Below are 16,532 nucleotides of genomic sequence, written 5' to 3' on the forward strand. Positions count from 1 at the left end.
TCAAGGGTGCACAAAACAGAAACTGAGGGAGTCCAAAATTAACTGAAAATAACAAAACATGATCCGGGCCACGGATCATAACAGATACCAGTATTTTAGTACAGGTACCGGTACCAAAATGTATTTCGATACTTTTCAATACTTTTTTCAATAAGGGGGACCACAAAAAATGGCATTCATCATCAGGCCTCCGTCAGTCGTAACGACTATGGAAACTGCGCCAGTCCAGAGGTCAAGTTTAAACTCAGCGACAACGCCTGCTGTGGCTGATGAGTCCGATGTGGGAGAGGCAAACACGGCCGCATTTACTGCAGATGTAGCTGGAAGGCGCAACTGCAGGAGTGCGTGTCTTCCGCTTGGTTCTTTTTTCATTGGCTGTGGCATGGATCTTTTCCTCGCCAGTCTTCAGCTGTTTGTGAAGGACACTGCGCCATTTGCTGCGGTCAGCTGCTGCATCTTCCCAGTGTTCAGTGTTTATGTCCAGGGCTTTCATGTCCCGCTTGCAGACATCTTTGAAGCGCAGTTTTGGCCGGCCAACAGATCTCTTGCCAGAGCCAAGTTCGCCATACAGGATGTCCTTTGGGATACGTCCATCCTCCATACGGCACACGTGGCCGAGCCAACGCAGCCTGCGTTGTCTGAGCAGCGTGAACATGGTAGGAAGACCAGCGCGTTCGAGGACCTGGGCATTCGTCACCTTGTCACTCCAATGGATGCCGAGGATGCGGCGAAGGCAGCGCATGTGGAAGGTGTTCAGTTTGCGCTCCTGTTTGGAGTATGTTGTCCATGTTTCGCTGCCGTAGAGAAGAGTGCTGACGATGCAGGCATTGTACACTGCCATCTTGGTAGGAGTTGTCAGCTTCCAGTTCTCCCAGACGCGGGTCGTGAGGCGCCCTAGGGTTGTGGCAGCTTTGCCAATACGTTTGTTGATCTCACCGTCGAGGGACAGATTGTCACTGATGGTGGATCCCAGGTATGTAAATTGGTGTACGACTTTGAGTTGGTACTCATCGATTGTGATGGCTGGTGGAGTGTCCACTTCCTGACTCAGCACATTGGTCTTTTTTAGGCTGATGGTAAGCCCGAAGTCTTTGCAGGTCTGGGAGAATCTGTCCATAAGGCACTGGAGTTCTTGTTCAGTGTGTGAAACGATGGCGGCATCATCAGCAAAGAGCATGTCCCGAATGATTGTCTCACGGACTTTGGTCCTTGCTTTAAGACGGGCTAGGTTGAAAAGTCGGCCGTCAGATCTGGTACGTAGATATACCCCTTCTGTTGCAGTCCCAAAAGCATGATTGATGAGCAGGGCAAAGAAGATGCCGAAAAGGGTAGGAGCAAGGACGCAACCTTGCTTGACTCCGCTCTTAATGTCAAATGGGTTGGATATGCTACCCTCATACTGGATGGTTGCCTTCATGTCGTCATGAAAAGATCTAATGAGGCTATGGAGCTTTGGAGGGCATCCGATCTTGGGTAGGATGCTGAAGAGCCCTTCTCTGCTAACCAGGTCGAAAGCCTTGGTCAGGTCAATGAAGGATATGTACAGGGGCTTCTGTTGTTCCCTGCATTTCTCCTGAAGTTGGCGTAGGGAGAATATCATGTCCACTGTAGAGCGCTTGGCGCGAAAGCCGCATTGAGATTCCGGGTAAATGCGCTCAGCAAGTTTTTGAAGGCGGACAAGCACAACACGGGCATAGAGTTTCCCTACGATATTCAGGAGGGAGATGCCCCTGTAATTGTTACAGTCGCTCCTGTCACCCTTATTTTTGTAAAGGGTGACAATCTTGGCATCTCTCATGTCTTGCGGCACGGCTCCCTCTTTCCAGCACTGGCAGAGGACATCATGCAAAGGCTGCAGGAGGGTGTCTTTACAGCGCTTGATGAGGTCTGGGGGGATGCCATCAGTACCAGGTGCTTTGCCAGTTGCTAAGCTGTCGATCGCTTTGTGAAGTTCAGCAAGTGTTGGTTCAGCATCTAATTCCTCAATGATGGGCAGCTGTTCAATGGCATCAAGGGCTGAGGCGACTAGGAGACTAGAGACTCGGGAAACAGGTGACCGTCTCGAACACCAATCAGAGACAGGTGAAAATAATAAGCAACCATGGTAACTAAAACTAACTCAAGGGTGCACAAAACAGAAACTGAGGGAGTCCAAAATTAACTGAAAATAAAAAAACATGATCCGGGCCACGGATCATAACAGATACCAATATTCTAGTACAGGTACCGGTACCAAAATGTATTTCGATACTTTTCGATACTTTTTTAAATAAGGGGAACCACAAAAAATGGCATTATTGGCTTTATTTTAACGAAAAATCGTAGGGTACATGAAACATATGTTTATTATTGTAATTTAGTCCTTAAATAAAATAGTGAACATACTAGACAACTTGTCTTTTAGTAGTAAGTGAACAAACAAAGACTCCTAATTAGTCTGCTGACGTATGCAGTAACATATTGTGTCATTTATACACCTACTATTTTGTCAAAATTATGAAGGACAAGTGGTAGAAAATGAAATATATAAAGTCCATTCTATTTTTCAATTCCATTCTAAATTGAAAAAAAAAACTACCAGTTTTTTGCATTAAACTTCTGTTGACTGAGCTGCCAGTTTCTGACTGTAAAATCTACGCTTGTTGTTTTTAACGGTGAATTACTGTAAATTTACATTTGTTTTTACGGTAGAAAAACTGGCAGCTAAGTTGCCAGAACAAAAAAAGAACTTGTACAGTTTTTCCATTAACAATATAATGTTGTAAAAACTAGTGTTGTTTCGATACCAATATTTTGGTACCAGTACCAAAACGTATTTCGATACTTTTCGATACTGTGATATAAATAAAGAGGACCACAAAAATTGCATTATTGGCTTTATTTTAATAAAAAATCTTAGGGTACATGAAACATATGTTTATTATTGTAATTTAGTCCTTAAATAAAATAGTGAACATACTAGACAACTTGTCTTTTAGTAGTAAGTAAACAAATAAAGACTCCAAATTAGTCTGCTGATGTATGCAGTAACATATTGTGTCATTTATACACCTATTTTGTCAAATTTATTAAGGACAAACTGTAAAAATTGATTATTAATTCTCTTGTTCTGGAACTTTTTAGAGGTGGTATAGTATACTAGTACCGGTAAATAGTACCGGTATACCGTACAATCCTACACAAAACAATTTCTTTTTTGACACAATATTGTTTATTTTAGCGTTACAGTGGAATAGTGTTGATATCTGACTCTATTTTTATATCATGCAGAGAGAAAAAAACATAATTCAAACACCTTTAAAGGCCTACTGAAATGAAATGTTCTTATTTCAACGGGAATAGCAGATCCATTCTATGTGTCATACTTGATGATTTCGCGATATTGCCATATTTTTGCTGAAAGGATTTAGTATAGAACATCGACGATAAAGTTTGCAACTTTTGGTCGCTGATAAAAAAAAGCCTTGCCTGTACCGGAAGTAGCGTGACGGCACAGGTTGTGGAGCGTGTCACACCTGCACATTGTTTGCAATCATGGCCAGCAGCAGCGGGAGCGATTCGGACCAAGAAAGCAACGATTACCCCATTAATTTGAGCAAGGATGAAAGATTTGTGGATGAGGAAAGTGAGAGTGAAGGATTAGAGGGCAGTGGAAGCGATTCAGATAGGGAAGATGCTGTGAGAGGCGGGGGGGACCTGATATTCAGCTGGGAATGACTAAAACAGTAAATAAACACAAGACATATATATACTCTATTAGCCACAACACAACCAGGCTTGTATTTAATATGCCACAAATTAATCCCGCATAACAAACACCTCCACCCTCCCGTCCATATAACCCACCAATACAACTCAAAAACCTGCACAACACACTCAATCCCACAGCCCAAAGTACCGTTCACCTCCCCAAAGTTCATACAGCACATATATTTCCCCAAAGTTACGTACGTGACACGCACATAGCGGCACGCACGTACGGGCAAGCGATCAAATGTTTGGAAGCCAAAGCTGCGTACTCACAGTAGCGCGTCTGCTATCCAACTCAAAGTCCTCCTGGTTGCGTTGCTGCAGCCGGCCGCTAATACACCGCTTCCCACCTACAGCTTTCTTCTTTGCTGTCTTCATTGTTCATTAAACAAATTGCAAAAGATTCACCAACACAGATGTCCAGAATACTGTGGAATTTTGCGATGAAAACAGACGACTTAATAGCTGGCCACAATGGTGTCCCAAAATGTCCGCTACAATCCGTGACGTCACGCGCAAACGTCATCATACCGAGACGTTTTCAGCAGGATATTCCGCGGGAAATTTAAAATGTCACTTTACTAATCTAACCCGGCCGTATTGGCATGTGTTGCAATGTTAAGATTTCATCATTGATATGTAAACTATCAGACTGCGTGGTCGGTAGTAGTGGCTTTCAGTAGGCCTTTAAAGACGCTACAGGAGTTGGAGTTGAAATGCAAAGTGGGTTTTTTTAACGAGCTGCAGAGTAAGAGACGTGTATTAGTGAAGTGAAGTGAATTACATTTATATAGTGCTTTTTCTCTCGTGACTCAAAGCGCTTTACATTGTGAAACCCAATATTTAAAGGCCTACTGAAAGCCACTACTACCGACCACGCAGTCTGATAGTTTATATATCAATGATGAAATCTTAACATTATAACACATGCCAATACGGCCGGGTTAACTTATAAAGTGACATTTTAAATTTGCCGCTAAACTTCCGGTTCGAAACGCCTCTGAGGATGACGTATGCGCGTGACGTAGACCGGCGAACACGGGTATGTCTTCCACATTGAAGCCAATACGAAAAAGCTCTGTTTTCATTTCATAATTCCACAGTATTCTCGACATCTGTGTTCGTGAATCTGTTTCAATCATGTTCATTGCATTATGGAGAAGGAAGCTGAGCAAGCAAAGAAGAAAGTTGTCGGTGCGAAATGGACGTATTTTTCGAACGTAGTCAGCAACAACAGTACACAGCCGGCGCTTCTTTGTTTACATTCCCGAAAGATGCAGTCAAGATGGAAGAACTCGGATAACAGAGACTCTAACCAGGAGGACTTTTGACTTCGATACACAGACGCCTGTAGAGAACTGGGACAACACAGACTCTTACCAGGATTACTTTGATTTGGATGACAAAGACGCAGACGTGCTTCTGTGAGTATGCAGCTTTGGCTTCTAAACATTTGATCGCTTGACCGTATGTGCGCAACTTTTTTTTGCGTATGTACGTAACTTTTTAAAAATATATAAGCTTTATGAACCTTGGGTTAGGTGAACGGTCTTTTGGGCTGAGTGATTGTGTGTGTTGATCAGGTGTTTGAATTGTATTGGCGTGTTCTATGGAGCTAGGAGCTAGCATAGGAGCTAGGAGCTAGCATAACAAACACGCAGGTGTTTTTATGCAGGATTAATTTGTGGCATATTAAATATAAGCCTGGTTGTGTTGTGGCTAATAGAGTATATATATGTCTTGTGTTTATTTACTGTTGTAGTCATTCCCAGCTGAATATCAGGTCACCCCCGGCTCTCACAGCATCTTCCCTATCTGAATAGCTTCAACTCCCCACTAGTCCTTCACTTGCACTTTACTCATCCACAAATCTTTCATCCTCGCTCAAATTAATGGGGAAATTGTCGCTTTCTCGGTCCGAATCTCTCTCACTTCATGCGGCCATCATTGTAAACAATAGGGAACTTTGCGTATATGTTCAACTGACTACGTCACGCTACTTCCGGTAGGGGCAAGCCTTTTTTTTATCAGATACCAAAAGTTGCAATCTTTATCGTCGTTGTTCTATACTAAATCCTTTCAGCAAAAATATGGCAATATCGCGAAATGATCAAGTATGACACATAGAATAGATCTGCTATCCCCGTTTAAATAAAAAAAATTCATTTCAGTAGGCCTTTAAGTTACATTTAAACCAGTGTGGGTGGCACTGGGAGCAGGTGGGTAAAGTGTCTTGCCCAAGGACACAACGGCAGTGACTAGAATGGTGGAAGCGGGTGTCGAACCTGCAACCCTCAAGTTGCTGGCACGGCTGCTCTACCAACCGAGCTATACCGCCCCAGCTATACCGTATTAGAACGGTAGCGTCGCACTTTATTAGTATAAATGCCTTTTATCACCACGTATCGCAACTATTTGTCCCACTTGAATACATCTAATCTATCTGTCACGTTCTGGCTTGGGTGGTTTTGGTCTGGACCCCGGGATACAGAGACAGCAGGCCCGGGAACCTCTACTTTTCAAACAGAGTATAGTACCGTTTTTGATTAATTTGTACCGCGATACTATACCAGAACCGGTATACCGTACAACCTTAGTTTGGATGTTAAAGGTCTAAAAAAATAATGTAGAACGTCCGGCAGGCCAAATTGAAAATCTTAATGGGCCGCATATGGCCCGCGGGCCGTATTTTGCCCAGGTCTGATCTATACGTTGATTACACATTTTCTTGACCTTCCTTTTTCCAAACAGTCTCATTTGTTGACAGAATGATGCACAAAGAAAAGTGTCGGTTTACTTGTAGTTTTGTGTTTGAAGGAGCACAATGCAAAAAGTCAGTGTTCAAAAACAAGGGAAAAAAATACAAAAATGAGGGGTATTTTACTTGAACTAAGCAAAATTATCTGCCAATAGAACAAGAACATTTGGCTTATCAAGACTTTCCAAAACAAGTCAAATTAGCTAACCTCAATAAACCCCAAAATACCTTAAAATAAGTATATTCTCACTAATAACAAGTGCACTTTTCTTGGTAGAAAAAAAAAAGAGACCTTTTTGCTCAATATGTTGAAAAATATTATTTTAAATTAAGTAAATGCGCTGCAAAAATTGAAATCTAAGTAAGATGAAATATCTCAAATAAGGGTGATATTTGCTTATTTCCTGTCTGATAAGATAATTCTTCTCACTAAGCTGATTTGATGTTAGAGTGTTTTACTTGTTTTAAGTGTTTTGGTCCTAAATGATCTCAGTAAGATATTACAGCTTGTTGCTGAGATTGTATGACCTATATTGAGTAAAACATGCTTGAAACTAGAATATCAACTGTTGCAAAGCTGTGTCATCAACACTCACAAGTATAAAACTACTATTTTTCAACATATTGAGCAAAAAGGTCTGGTTTTTTTTCTACCAAGAAATGTGCACTTGTTATTAGTGAGAATATACTTATTTTAAGGTATTTTTGGGTTCATTGAGGTTAGCTCATTTTACTTGTTTTGGAAAGTCTTGACAAGCCCAATTTTCTTGTTCTATTGGCAGATAAATTTGCTTAGTTCAAATAAAATACCCCTCATTTTTGTAATTTTTGTTCTTGTTTTTGAACACTGACTTTTTGCAGTGTGCTAGTGCCATTATTTTGACATAATGATATGCGCTCGGCATTACATTTCTTGAAACCAGCAAACTTACACTAAAAACTAATGTATTGTTCTTAATGGAAAGGCAACAAGGCAACCGCGTGTTACTCTCGGGCTCTCCTAGCCCAGGGGTCGGCAACCTTTACCACTCAAAGAGCCATTTTGGCAAGTTTCACAAATTAAAGAAAATAATGGGAGCCACAAAAAAGATTTTAAAATTTAAAATGAAAAACACCGCATACAAAGCTTAAATGCTTTGTGCTATGTTAACCAGGGGTCTCCGACACACGCACTTTAATGTGGAAATTTGATGTTAGTGCGGCCCGCGAGTTTTGAATGAATGGCGCTTGATGGCATCATACTTGCCAACCCACTCATTTTAACCCGGGAGACTCCCAAATATCGGGGCGTGATGACACTGCTTTTGGCGCCCTCTACAGTCTGCCCTAACAGTGTACCTGCTCGACCACATGTAGAATGCAGCTTCAGCTTGCTCACGTAAGTGACAGCAAGGCGTAGTACCTCAGCAGCCACACATCTTACACTGACGGTACCAATACCCAGAATCCCATGCAGCCCTAACTCTTCCGCTCAACCAACGCACGGAGAGGGGGGTGGGGGGGTTGATGTGTGGGGGATTTGGTGGTAGCGGGGGTGTATAATGTAGACCGGAAGAGTTAGGGCTGCATGGGATTCTGGGTATTGGTTGTGTTGTGTTTATGTTGTGTCACGGTGGGATGTTCTCCAGAAATGTGTTTTTCATTCTTTTTTGGTGTGGGTTCACAGTGTGGCGCATATTTGTAACGTAACAATGTTAAAGTTGTTTGATACGGCTACCGTCAGTGTAAGCTGTGTGGCTGATGAGTAAGTATGCTTTGCTGTCTCCTGTGTGTGCAAGTAATAACAACATGCAACATGTGGCTGGACTGGCACGCTGTATGTAAATGCTATAGAGGACAATTACTGCAGTGCAATTAGGGCACTCCCTTCATCTAGTAATTACAGTGTAAATAGGATTATATTTTCCCTGGGAGTTATCTAAGAGAGACACTGAGATCCATAAGTCTCCTGGGAAAATCGGGGGGGTCGGCATGTTTGTAGCTGAGCCGCATCAGAGTGGTCAAAGAGCCGCATGCGGCTCCGGAGCCGCGGGTTGCCGACCCCTGTCCTAGCCGCTCAGGCAAATCATCTAAAAATGCATTTTTCCATGGATAACATGACATCATCGCTCCAAGTGCGTGCTCTTTCAGTCAATTAGTGTGCATATATACAGCCCGGCCCCCGGGCAAAACATGTTTAATTGTAATTTTGAAGAATTTATCTGAATGTGCATGAACTATTTCTGTTTAAAATTGTTAGAAATGTCAAATGTTAAATGTTTAAATATTAACTGTCAGTTTACTGTACTGTGCCAACTGTACTACTATATGAGTACGTATTTTCTATTGTGTCATCGAAAATAAAACAGCAAAGTCCATTTGGCTGTCATCCGTTTTAATTATGAGACACAATTGTGTCAAAGTCATGATTTTTTTTTTTCATGCTTGAAATAAGAAATGATTACTTTAAAAAAAGTAGTTTTATACTTGTGAGTGTTGATGACACAGCTTTGCAACAGTTGATATTCTAGTTTCAAGCATGTTTTACTCAATATAGGGCATAACATCTCAGCAACAAGCTGTAATATCTTACTGAGATCATTTAGGACCAAAACACTTAAAACAAGTAAAACACTCTAACACAGGGGTGTCAAACTCATTTTAGATCGGGGGCCACATGGAGAAAAATCTACTCCCAAGTGGGCCGGACTGGTAAAATCACGGCACGATAACTTAAAAAAATAAATAAAGACAACTTCAGATTGTTTTCTTTGTCTAAAAATAGAACAAGCACATTCTGAAATTGTACAAATAATATTTATGTTGGATTTTTTTTTTTTTACAATTACCTGTTGCGGTTAATAGTATATATACTTTATTTGTCGTTATTTATATTTTCTGAATAAATTATGTGATAATGTTCATCAGTTGGTGTTAGTTTTCAATCTATCAAGATAAACATTTTATCAAAATCAAATTACAGTATGTTATTTATGTAGTTTGATCATTTTCCTCCACTGATGTACTAACATTATTTGGTTTATTTTGTACATATGTAGCATCATCTACAAAGATACAAATAATTGCTATTGCGACATCCAGTGGACACATTTAGAACAGCAGTTTCTTTCATTCAAAAATTTCAGGTTAATTTTTATACTTAGCAAACTCATCCCGCGGGCCGGATAAAACCTGTTCGCGGGCCTGATCCGGCCCTCGGGCCGTACGTCTGACACCCCTGCTCTAACATAAAATCTGCTTAGTGAGAAGAATTATCTTATTTAGACAGAAAATAAGCAAATATCCCCCTTATTTGAGGTATTTCATCTTACTTAGATTTCAGTTTTTGCAGTGCAGGCATTCCACGCTTGGATTAGTGATGACACAAGACAGAAGGCTAATCTTCCGGCCCTAATGCTGCTGAAACACTCCAGTTGGCACTCTGGCACTGGCACTGCCCACTGGAATGGCACCAAGGACCACAGCCAAGCCAACTGAGCAGGCTGGATGCATAAAAAGTAGCACGCATAAAAGAGGAGTTGAGACCAAGAATGGGAAGGAGTAGCCAGCAGGCATCTCTCTGACCTACAACAGCTTTGGAGGAAGTGTGTGTGTGTGTGCGTGTGTGCGTGCGTGCGTGTGTGTGTGTGTGTGTGTGTGTGTGTGTGTGTCTTGCTTGACCAAATGCCAATTCCATCCCTCGGCTGCTGTTAATGAGAGAAGATTCATAGCTATCATTAGAGATTAATGATTGAATGTCAAGTTGCAACACCTCCAGGTGGCACTCATGTACACCACTGTGTGCATGAGTTGCAACACCTCCAAGTGGCACTCATGTACACCACTGTGTGCATGAGTTGCAACACCTCCAAGTGGCACTCATGTACACCACTGTGTGCATGAGTTGCAACACCTCCAAGTGGCACTCATGTACACCACTGTGTGCATGAGTTGCAACACCTCCAAGTGGCACTCATGTACACCACTGTGTGCATGAGTTGCAACACCTCCAGGTGGCACTCATGCACACCACTGTGTGCATGAGTTGCAACATCTCCAGGTGGCACTCATGTACACCACTGTGTGCATGAATTGCAACACCTCCAGGTGGCACTCATGTACACCACTGTGTGCATGAGTTGCAACACCTCCAGGTGGCACTCATGTACACCACTGTGTGCATGAGTTGCAACATCTCCAAGAGGCACTCATTTACACCACTGTGTGCATGAGTTGCAACACCTCCAGGTGGCACTCATGTACACCACTGTGTGCGTGAGTTGCAACACCTCCAGGTGGCACTCATGTACACCACTGTGTGCATGAGTTGCAACACCTCCAGGTGGCACTCATGTACACTACTGTGTGCATGAGTTGCAACACCTCCAGGTGGCACTCATGTACACCACTGTGTGCATGAGTGAGCCCATGGAAGAAAGAGACATGTGACACGGAGCAGAAAAATGACTTCTGACGAGCACGACCTCCGTTTATTTGCCTTTGGTAATTGATTATTGAGAGGCGGGATGACACAATGAGGCAGGTGACATCTACATGTATTTACATGTAATCTACATGTATTTACTGTAATACAGGCTGGACTCTCAGAAATGGTCGCTGGCAGTCGTGATAACGCTGAAAGAAAATGACCAGTTTGATGCTAAAATGCGGTAATATCCATGTAAACATGTATACTGGAATATCTTTAAGTATTTTTTCACACAAGTTAAAGGCCTACTGAAAGCCACTACTACCGACCACGCAGTCTGATAGTTTATATATCAATGATGAAATCTTAACATTATAACACATGCCAATACGGCCGGGTTAACTTATAAAGTGACATTTTAAATTTGCCGCTAAACTTCCGGTTCGAAACGCCTCTGAGGATGACGTATGCGCGTGACGTAGACCGGCGAACACGGGTATGCCTTCCACATTGAAGCCAATACGAAAAAGCTCTGTTTTCATTTCATAATTCCACAGTATTCTGGACATCTGTGTTCGTGAATCTGTTGCAATCATGTTCATTGCATTATGGAGAAGGAAGCTGAGCAAGCAAAGAAGAAAGTTGTCGGTGCGAAATGGACGTATTTTTCGAACGTAGTCAGCAACAACAGTACACAGCCGGCGCTTCTTTGTTTACATTCCCGAAAGATGCAGTCAAGATGGAAGAACTCGGATAACAGAGACTCTAACCAGGAGGACTTTTGACTTCGATACACAGACACCTGTAGAGAACTGGGACAACACAGACTCTTACCAGGATTACTTTGATTTGGATGACAAAGACGCAGACGTGCTACTGTGAGTATGCAGCTTTGGCTTCTAAACATTTGATCGCTTGACCGTATGTGCGCAACTTTTTTTTGCGTATGTACGTAACTTTTTAAAAATATATAAGCTTTATGAACCTTGGGTTAGGTGAACGGTCTTTTGGGCTGAGTGATTGTGTGTGTTGATCGGGTGTTTGAATTGTATTGACGTGTTCTATGGAGCTAGGAGCTAGCATAGGAGCTAGCATAACACGTACCGTACCGTACGTGCGCGTCACGTACGTAACTTTTTAAAAATATATAAGCTTTATGAACCTTGGGTTAGGTGAACGGTCTTTTGGGCTGAGTGATTGTGTGTGTTGATCGGGTGTTTGAATTGTATTGGCGTGTTCTATGGAGCTAGGAGCTAGCAGAGGAGCTAGGAGTTAGCATAACAAACACGCAGGTGTTTTTATGCAGGATTAATTTGTGGCATATTAAATATAAGCCTGGTTGTGTTGTGGCTAATAGAGTATATATATGTCTTGTGTTTATTTACTGTTGTAGTCATTCCCAGCTGAATATCAGGTCACCCCCGGCTCTCACAGCATCTTCCCTATCTGAATAGCTTCAACTCCCCACTAGTCCTTCACTTGCACTTTCCTCATCCACAAATCTTTCATCCTCGCTCAAATTAATGGGGAAATTGTCGCTTTCTCGGTCCGAATCTCTCTCACTTCATGCGGCCATCATTGTAAACAATAGGGAACTTTGCGTATATGTTCAACTGACTACGTCACGCTACTTCCGGTAGGGGCAAGCCTTTTTTTTATCAGATACCAAAAGTTGCAATCTTTATCGTCGATGTTCTCTACTAAATCCTTTCAGCAAAAATATGGCAATATCGCGAAATGATCAAGTATGACACATAGAATAGATCTGCTATCCCCGTTTAAATAAAAAAAATTCATTTCAGTAGGCCTTTAAGCTCACTAAAAATACTTTTTGGGAAAAAAGCCCAGGTTGATATTTATACAAAAAGTATAATGTATATATATATATATATATATATATATATATATATATATATATATATATATATATATATATATATATATATATATATATATATATATATATATATATATATATATATATATATGTGTGTGTGTATGTATGTATGTATGTATGTATGTATGTATATACAAACCCCGTTTCCCTATGGGTTGGGAAATTGTGTTAGATGTAAATATACCGTATTTTCCGCACCATAAGGCGCCCCGTGTTATTAGCCGCACGTTTAATGAACGGCATATTTCAAAACTTTGTTTACCTGTTAGCCGCCCCGTGCTATTAGCCGCACCTACGCTACGCTAAAGGGAATGTCAACAAAACAGTCAGATAGGTCAGTCAAACTTTAATAATATATCACAAACCAGCGTTCTAACAACTCTGTTCACTCCCAAAATGTAATGTGCAAATGTGCAATCACACAAATAGTAACACTCAAAATAGTGCAGAGCAATAGCAACATCAATAAGTCAACGTTGCTCATACGTTAATGTCACACAACACACAAAATAAACATTTAAAGCTTACTTTCTGAAGTTATTACTCATCTACAAATCCCTCAAATTATTCTTCTTCGGTAGGCTTCACTTGTTTTTTGACACCATCGATGATGTGGACGCGCATGCAGTCATAGATCAACACCCGGTGTCTTCGCGTAAACGTCTATCAACCACTCGCTCATCTTTTCTTCATCCATCCATCCCTTCGAGTTAGCTTTTACGATGACGCCGGCTGGAAAGTTCTCTTTTGGCAAGGTCTTCCTTTTGAATATCACCGTGGGCGGAAGTTTCTGGCCGTTAGCATGGCTAGCTAGAACCACAGTAGGACGACTTCTCATTCCCTGTGGTGCGAATATTCACCGTACGTGTTCCCGTTGTATCCACAGTGCGGTTCACATGAATATCAAAAGTCAGTGGAACCTTGTACGCGTGTCTCTTAGTAGGAGACATTTTGTTGTCTTTACAGAAACACACAAATGAAATTAAATATCCGCGAGCTTCTTCTTCTCCGGGGGCGGGTGCTCACCTTGGCGGTTGCTTACAGTAGAAGAAGAAGCGCTTCCTCTTCTATGGGGGCGGTTGCTTACCGTAGAAGAAGAAGCGCTTCCTCTTTTACGGGGAAAAAAGATGGCGGCTGTTTACCGTAGTTGCGAGACCTAAACCTTATGAAAATAAATATGAATATTAATCCATATATAAGGCGCACCGGGTTATTAGCCGCACTGTCTGCTTTTGACAAAAATTGTGGTTTTTAGGTGCGGCTTATGGTGCGAAAAATACGGTAAACGGAATACAATGATTTGCAAATCCTTTTCAACCCATATTCAATTGAATGCACTACAAAGACAAGATATTTGATGATCAAACTCATAAACTTTATTTTTATTTGTTGCAAATAATAACTCATTTAGAATTTCATGGCTGCAACACGGGCCAAAGTAGTTGGGAAAGGGCATGTTCACCACTGTGTTACATGGCCTTTCCTTTTAACAACACTCAATAAACGATTGGGAACTGAGGTAACTAATTGTTGAAGCTCTGAAAGTGGAATTCTTTCCCATTCTTGTTTTATGTAGAGCTTCAGTCGTTAACAGTCCGGGGTCTCCGCTTTCGTATTTTACGTTTTATAATGCGGCACACATTTTCGATGGGAGACAGGTCCGGACTGCAGGCGGGCCAGGAAAGTACCTGCACTCTTTTTTTACGAAGCCACGCTGTTGTAACACGTGCTGAATGTGGCTTGGTTTTTACTAAGGTTGTACAGTATTAGTATAGTACCGCAATACTAATGAATCATATTCGGTACTATACCGCCTCTAAAAAGTACCGGTATACTGTAACTACTTGGTCTTGGATTGATACCCAAATTTCATCCAAACAATAAAATAATAAGTGATTATTACATTTTAACAGAAGTGTAGATAGAACATGTTAAAAGAGAAAGTAAGCAGATATTAACAGTAAATGAACAAGTAGATTAATAATACATTTTCTACCACTTGTCCTTCATAATGTGTACAAAATAATAGGTAGATAAATGACACAATATGTTACTGCATACGTCAGCAGACTAATTAGGATTCTTTGTTTGTTTACTTACTACTAAAAGACAAGTTGTCTAGTATGTTCACTATTTTATGTAAGGACTAAATTGCAATAATAAACATATGTTTGATGTACCCTAAGATTTTTTATTAAAATAAAGTCAATAATGCAATTTTTGTGGTCCCCTTTATTTATATCACAGTATCGAAATACATTTTGGTACCGGTACCAACATATTGATATCGGGACAGCACTTGTTTTTTACAACATTATATTGTTAATGGAAAAACAGTACAAGTCATTTTTTTATTCTGGCAATTTAGCTGCCAGTTCTTGTACCGTAAAAATAAATGTACTATCTTTAAATTTACAGTAATTCACCGTTAAAAACAACAACCGTAGATTTTACAGTCAGAAACTGGCAGCTCAGTCAACAGAAGTTTAACGCAAAATAAAACGTAGTTGTTTTTTTTTTAGAATGGAATAGAAGAATAGAATTGACTTTATTGTCATTATAATTGCATATAACGAGATTAAGGACTCCAATTTAAGGTGCAATAGTGGAAACAAATATGGAATACAAATAAATCACACCAGTTGTAATAAAGATAAAAAATAAGAATTGAAATAAACAGACTACTATCCGATAAAAACAATAAGCAATTCTGTACAATATACAAAACAATATACAAATTACTTAATATTTACTGTATTTTTATTAATTTGATGGGGAGTTTGCTGTAAAGTTTAGTATTTTTATTTAGACAAAAACATGTTTGGAAAGTATGATAATATACTGTAATATTTGTTGCAATATTGGATACTATTAAAGTTTAAAAGGTATGCAATTTCAATTACCGTATTTTTCGGACTATAAGTCGCAGTTTTTTTCATAGTTTGGCCGGGGGTGCGACTTATACCCAGTTTCATATGCGCATTCACCAAACCCTTCTTTAGTAAATAACTTAAAAAACGTTTTTTTTTTTCAAATTCAAGACAAAGTTATATGTTTTTGGTAACACTTTAGTATGGGGAACTTATTCTAAGTAATAAAGACTTAATTTAGAGTTATTTGGACACTAGGGGAACATATTCCAAGTAACAAAGACTTAATTTAGAGTTATTTGGTTAGGGTTAGGGTTAGAGGGTTAGGCTTATATATATATATTTTATAACATTTCCAGGTGTTTGCGGGCCAGAATAAGGCATTCATAAGTACTTAATAATGACTAGTTAATATGTTACTAATTTGCATGTTAATAAGCAACTAATTAATGGTGAATATGTTCCCCATACTAAAGTGTTACCATGTTTTTTTATTGGTGCACAAAATGAAGCGTGCATGAACATCACCTTGTTCAAACAACAAAACCAACACAGTGCATAAACTCACAACAAATTACACACCTGCAAATCAGTCTGACTTCTGCTGTTGTCATATCCGTAATACGCAGACAGGGAGAAGTTTGTATTTACACGATGAGTCGGGTGTGTCTTGACTTCCGCCGAATCCCTGAGCCCGACTCACCGAACCCTTAGGGTTCGATCGAACCCAGGTTAAGAACCACTGAGTTATTTGAATGACTCTTACCATAATATGTTACGTGAACATACCAGGCACGTTCTCAGTTGGTTATTTATGCCTCATATAACGTACACTTATTCAGCCTGTTG

The 16,532-nt window shown here is 40.4% G+C and overlaps 1 protein-coding gene across 1 annotated transcript in view; it reads right to left on the reverse strand.

The window, feature by feature from the left end:
* The window catches only part of LOC133641805 (voltage-dependent calcium channel subunit alpha-2/delta-1-like), a 421,610-nt gene that overhangs the window by 168,365 nt on the left and 236,713 nt on the right, over positions 1-16,532 (reverse strand). The gene's annotated exons all lie outside the window — the stretch shown is intronic.

The sequence above is a fragment of the Entelurus aequoreus genome, linkage group LG24 (genome assembly GCF_033978785.1).
Source record: "Entelurus aequoreus isolate RoL-2023_Sb linkage group LG24, RoL_Eaeq_v1.1, whole genome shotgun sequence".
Lineage (NCBI taxonomy): Eukaryota > Metazoa > Chordata > Actinopteri > Syngnathiformes > Syngnathidae > Entelurus > Entelurus aequoreus.